At 52.9% G+C, this 5,980-nt stretch overlaps 2 long non-coding RNA genes across 2 annotated transcripts; both read right to left on the bottom strand.

Annotated features, from left to right (window-relative positions):
• Positions 1-249: 249 nt before the first annotated feature.
• Positions 250-4,408, bottom strand: LOC121107088. Its single transcript, XR_006931668.1, has 5 exons — positions 2,127-4,408; positions 1,783-1,905; positions 1,364-1,431; positions 888-1,023; positions 250-799 (listed from the first exon to the last, which is right to left on the bottom strand). It is a non-coding gene; the product is annotated as an uncharacterized LOC121107088 (long non-coding RNA).
• A 98-nt stretch (positions 4,409-4,506) lies between these two features.
• LOC121107088 lies at positions 4,507-5,492 on the bottom strand. Its single transcript, XR_005840520.2, has 2 exons — positions 5,070-5,492; positions 4,507-4,953 (listed from the first exon to the last, which is right to left on the bottom strand). It is a non-coding gene; the product is annotated as an uncharacterized LOC121107088 (long non-coding RNA).
• Between the last annotated feature and the right edge of the window lie 488 nt (positions 5,493-5,980).

The raw sequence follows: 5,980 nt of genomic DNA, 5'->3' as shown, positions 1-5,980 counted from the left end.
TATTTATTTTAACAAAAAAAATGCCAGGGGACATATGCCAGACTAATGAAAGACACAAAGCAGGCCAAGTCTTTATGTAATGTTCACTGGTACAGCACCATTACCGACATTTTTGATTTCTTAAGTCCTAAGTGATAGAATCATTGAATGATAGAATGGCTTGAAATGGAAGGGACCTTGAGGATCATCAAGCTCCAACCCCCCAGCCCCTCCCACCCCCCTCCCACTGATGAGATCAGACTACTTAAATCCTCTGGGAGACATTCCTCCACCTTCTCAAGAGTGGAAGTAGCCTCGGGCTTGCTTAAGGTAAAAAGGGATCAGACAGCTGATGGGCAAAGTACTGTGTGAGGGCAATTCCTTTTGGTTCTCAAACCTACCTACTGGCCCCTCCCCTAAAGGTCTCTCCTTCTGCTCGTCATGGTCGTTCCCACCTGCACAGCCCTTCTCCCTTGGCTAGCACCTCTGCCCTGACCTAAGAGCCATTTCTGTGCAGGTACCTCCTCCCTGCAGCCTTTCCCCAGGCTGCTCTCAACCTCCTTGGGGCTGACTCTTGGCTTTTCCTCCAGCAAGTCCCACTTCTTTGTCTGCCTTCAATCCATAGGGGCCTGGCACTCTCATTCTCCAGCCAGAAGGATGGCATCAGTGGCAGTAGTCAAAGCACCACTCTCCTGTCTTTCCCCATCATTCTATAGCTACTCACACAGACTATGTCCTCAAAAGTGGCAGAGGGCCCTTCAGCTTCAGGAAGTACTGTCATAAGCCAGCCCAGAGCCTCCAAGCATGACGTGTGCAGGAGCTGAAAGCAGGAAAGGATGACTGCGGTTTTCTTGCACAGTGCACTGCCATGCCCAACTTGGACACTGGAAGGGATGGGACAGCAGTACCTTGACGTTCAAAGCTGCTCTCACTGGCCTCCGTCTCACTTTTATCTCTCCAATGGATGGATGGGAAAAGACGCTTTGGCAGCACTCAGACAACAGGTGGCGATTTTCCCCCCTTCTCAGAGATGGCTTCACTTTGCTGGCCAAATAAAAAGGGAAGAGAAAACAGCAAGTGGATTCAGTAGTGGCTCACATTGTAACTAGGTTTGTCATAATGTGGAACCCCAAACTCAACACTGAGCTCATGCTCACAAGCAGGCAAGAAGACTCTCCTCCCCACAAACCAGATTAAGCAGACCCAAGTCTGCCCCATACCCTGCCCTAATGGAGAGTCAGGGCCTTCCTCCCAGGCCAACACATGGAGAACACCATACCAGACTAAAACTGCAGCCTCTCCTAGCCTCATAGTCAAGGCCAGTGGGGCTACATCAGTTGGCTGCTCTGGGACACACACACTGGGTGTGGGACACAGACCTTACCTCGGCTGCTCCAAGGCCAAAAGCATGGGGTATACTGCCACATCCCAGGGCTCCTCTTTTACCCAGCCCTGCAAGTTCCAGACAGACAACAAAAGTAGGCAGTGGGCAAGATCACGTAGAGCTCCCCTGCATCCCCTGGGACCCATTCTTCTACCAAATCTGTACACACATTGGTCATATCACCTCTGTGGCTTCCAGAAGGGCACATGAGGGCATGGCAGCACCTGCCTGGGGGCCGGATGGACCCTACTCCACAGCCACAGGCACTGAGCAGCAGCACACAAGGGCCTTGCTAGGTGGAGACTTGGCTCCAGGAGCTCCCATGAACCTAGGGGAGACCAGTAAGCCTTGGTGGAAACAAGCCTTATGGTACCCCTCAAAACTCCTCTGTGGAATGGCCCTGGCTCTTGGCTACTCACCAGCAGTGTCCTCAGGGCCTCCTGCTTTGAGAAGAGTCCAAAGCTGGGGCAATCACCCACAGCCTGGATGGCGCAGCTGACCTCAGTGATACTCTGCACCAAGGCAAGCTTTAGCTGAGAGTCCTGAGGACAACAAAACAAAGTACTTTTTGAACTACTTGAAGGGATGAGGGGTGGAAGGTACCTGGACTGTGGAGAATCTAAAGAATGGTTTGGACTGCAAATTCAGTGTAAACCGTTCCTCTGGGATCATCAGAAAGATGCCATCTTGTTATGCCACCACCCCCACAGGCTGGAGCTGGGCATCCAGTTGGCCCTTATCCCTGCATGCCCTGTGCTCCCACCTGTTGGCTGGCTCTAGAAAACAGCAGCATCTTGCCCAAGACGTCTGCATCCACACAGCCCAGAAGATGCTTCCTGGGGCATGCAGCGCAGTGTCACTGTAGGTGAGCATGACAGCAATGTGAGCAGCCTGGGCTTCCTCCTTCTTCTGCTGCCATTGTACCTGTGTCAACAGAGATGCCCAATACATCAGCTCTGTGGCCCTACTGCATCCACAGACTTCTGTAAGATATGGAGATATGAGCTCCCTGACACCTGCAACAACATCTCATTTCCCTGAGCACTTCCCAGCAGCTCCCCAAGTTTCTCTTGCAGCTGTGAGTTCGGCCTGGGAGCTGTTCCCGTCCTGCATGACAGACTCCTCCATGAGAATGGGTGAGGGGGCACAGACTCTGTCATGCTCACCACTGGCAGATTTACCACTGACTTTAGGGGTTGGGTAACTCTGGCACAGGGTGAGACTGCAGAAAGGTATCTGTAATAGTCTGTCATTGTCCTGTTTAGAGACAAATAGCTTGTTCTTGCCAGTGGTAGAGGTGAGCCCTATTTGTTCACCTCACTAGGCATGGCTGCACTACTCCCTTGCAGGGCCATGCCCTGCCTGAAAAGATTTCCTCCCAGCCCTCAAGGAATCCATGGAGCCAGCCAGAGCTCAGCAGGACTCAACTTCCAGCACTCAGCTTCAGGAAGGGGGCTGCAGCTCACACTGTGCCCACCTCCTCATCACCACCTCCTGCTGAAGTTGAATAGTGGTTGTGTGTAAGACATCACTGCAGCTAGCTCACCAAGGCAGCTCTGATCCATGGGGGTCAAATCCTATCCTTTCCAAAGGCATTTCCTCAATGCCAGGACATCTCATTTGAAGCACAGGTCTCGGGCAGTAATTACAAGAGGAATAAACTAAAGGTGGCTGCCACGATCTAGCTCCTCTCAGTGCAGAAGCCAATACAAGACCAAAAAAATAATAATAATTAAAAAAACCAACAACAACAATAGAACACTGGATTCTTTACCTTCCAGTCTCCAGATGTCTCTGAAAACCTGCCTCTGGTCAGCATGGCAGCAAACATTGTCACTGTGTCCAAGGTCAGGTGGAAGTGGCTCTCAGCAGTGAAGGACACAACCAAAATCATTCGCTACAAGCAAAGAGAACTGGGGAAAGAAAGCTGCATCCAAGACATTCAGTTGTGGCCAGTGGCAACAGCCAGGCAGGGCACTGCCTGAGGGAAACCACAGCAATGGGGGATCACATAGGTCTACAGCAGGGCCAGGAGAAGCCCTCCCTCTGCCCTAGGAAAGCATGGAGAAAAGAGGAAACCTCACCTGGGCCTCAAACAGCTCCACATGGTTTGTTCCCTGGAGATATCTGTGAAGCTGCTCTTGGACATGGCTGAGCCCTGACAAGCTGCCAGCACTGACCGAAGAGCATTGTACAAGAAGAGCTGAAAGAAAGGAGGCTGAGCCCGAGATGTGGTAATGGCCCGATGTGTCAGGAGGACAGGCCAAGATGGACCCTAGCACCCCAAGGAGCAGCTGAGGCCGGCCACAGTGCTGGGTTGTAGCCAGCCTCTGAGCTGCATGGAGGGAAGAGCCTTTTGGTGGCAAAAGAAGGGGAAGCGGTGACAAGAGCCATCATGGGCAGAAGAGTGCCTCCAGTCCCAGCCATGGAGCTGGGTGCACCATGGCTCTGCAATCAGGGAAGAGCCAAGCAGGGAGCCAACATTCTCCCAGGAGCTGTGAGGACAGGTGCCAAGCTGCTCGCTGAGCTGCTGGCTCAGAGCCACAGTCCAGGCCTGGTCCTCCATGTATTCCAGTGACACTTTCAGCTTCTCTCAGCAGGAAGGAAGTGTGGAGCTGCTCCTGCCAGCAGCAGGCAGACAATGGCTTTGCCCAGGGCACCTTCCCCAGGGTGCTGCTACTCACCAGCGGTCAAGCCAGCAGGGCTGGTGGAGCTGGCAGCTGGGCTGCAAGGAAAAAGAAGAGCTGGGTGAGCTGCTGGGCCTCTGCTGTGCTCTGCACCTTTCGCCTCTGACAGCCCTGCTCAGGGCTGAGGCCTGAAAGCAGTCATGTTGCTTCTGCACTGGCCTGAGGAGGCTTCAAATGCAGGTCCCCTCTGACAGGCAGGCAGCCCCAGCATAGGCAGGAAACAGCCCAGCTCTCCAGGAGGGCCCTGCAAGCAAGAGTGCCAGGCCTCCCGCTGGGCAAGGAACAAAGCACAGCAGAACCCCCTGCACTCAGCAGCAGGGCCCATCTCTGCTCATCAGTGCCCCTGACTGCCTGAGCAGGGCTGACAGGATGCAGGGAGGCATGGACAGGCTCAGCCCCCAGCTGAGACCTGCAGCACTTGCTGGGGCATGTCCTGCTCCTACCTTGTTCCTCAGAGCTGGTGACATCGGAGTCCTCTTATTCTTGTTGTCCTCCTCTCTCTCATCTCTCAGCCAGACTTCAGAGGCAGTGGGAGAGGGGAATAAGCATGCCACTGTACTCAGTGGGCACCATGTACTGCAGCAGCCTTGGCCACAAGAGCTACAGAGAAGAATGAGGAAATTCTCCCTGCCAGCATCCCTTCCGTTGCTCAGCTTAGTCAGAAAGGACAGCCTGCATTTTCCTGAGCCGTGTGCCCTTCAAGGCATAGGCAGGGAGATGTCTGTGGCGTGGGTAAGGACAAAGAAAAATGTCTGAAGGCAAGAAACAGCAGCAGCAGGGTGGAGCACAACTAACTTTGGTCATCCCTCTCACAGAGACATCCAGTGGGCCCAGGATGTCCATGCACAGGGCTCGAAGAGCTCCTTCCTCCTCAATTTCAAAAGCAAAAAAGCCTTCCACCACCTGCAAGACAGAGATGGCAACATCCACGTTACTCTCAGCTTCCCATATTTGTGGGAGGGATGCCTGCAAGAGCTCAGGCACAGGACAAAGGCCTGGGTGCCACACTCTGTGCTTACCAGTCTGTCAGAGAGCCGGCTGAACTCGCTGAAGATGTGCCCTGCCACATCCCATGCTGAACAGCTCTGAGCATCAGTGCTGAGCAGCTCCTTGATGAAATGCAGAACTGCCATCTGCATCTGCCAGGGAAAGAGGGCTGTTATGACCCTGCTGTGCAAAAGCCCACAGAACGTTGCCTTTGCTGATGGGGAGGCCCCTATGGCCTGCAGAGAGACAATGAGGGCACTGCAGAGGCCTTTGCTCCTGCGGTCAGGCCTGGGCTTTAGCAGCAGGCTGTACATAGATCCCACAGAGCATGGCAACCTCCCTGCTCTGCTCTGCTCACTTTTCCCAGGAAGAAGTGCCTATGCTTCCCCAGGAACCCTAGGCCTGCCCACACCTGCAGCAGCACCAGCTCTCCCCATCAGCTCTCCAGGGAGCACAAATGAGGAAACAAAACGGTGGCCTAGGGCAGCACCCAGCCTCAGCCTTCTGCTACAGCAGAGAGGAAATGACACATTCTTTGTAAAACTGCCGAAAGGTTGCATTTAAAAGGTGCCTGACAACCTTGCTAGTTTTCCGTTGTATTATAACATAATGTGTGACGCTGACAGCTAAGCCAACAGAGCAGCTGCAACAACCTCTGTCTACACTGATGAGGTTTTTTTTTGTTGCTTTTTTAAGTCCTGCTTCAGATGGCTTTAGGTAATGAAATTCCACAAACCATCTATCCAAACCTCACCATTTCTTACATCAACGTGAATCTTCAGTAATATCAACAAAGTCAATTTGTAATCCAAAGCCACCTGAAAAGAACTGAATGAAAGTCCAGTGGAAAGAACTGACACCAGTGGGTCTGCCTACTATCCTGCTTCTCAGCTCATGCTAGTGTAATTATGTCCGTAGATGGAGATGGATCCCTGATAACATC

Source organism: Gallus gallus, chromosome 17 (assembly GCF_016699485.2).
Source record: "Gallus gallus isolate bGalGal1 chromosome 17, bGalGal1.mat.broiler.GRCg7b, whole genome shotgun sequence".
NCBI classification, from domain to species: domain Eukaryota; kingdom Metazoa; phylum Chordata; class Aves; order Galliformes; family Phasianidae; genus Gallus; species Gallus gallus.
The sequence above is the reverse complement of the archived record's forward strand: the minus strand, read 5'-3'. Positions and strand labels throughout refer to the sequence as shown.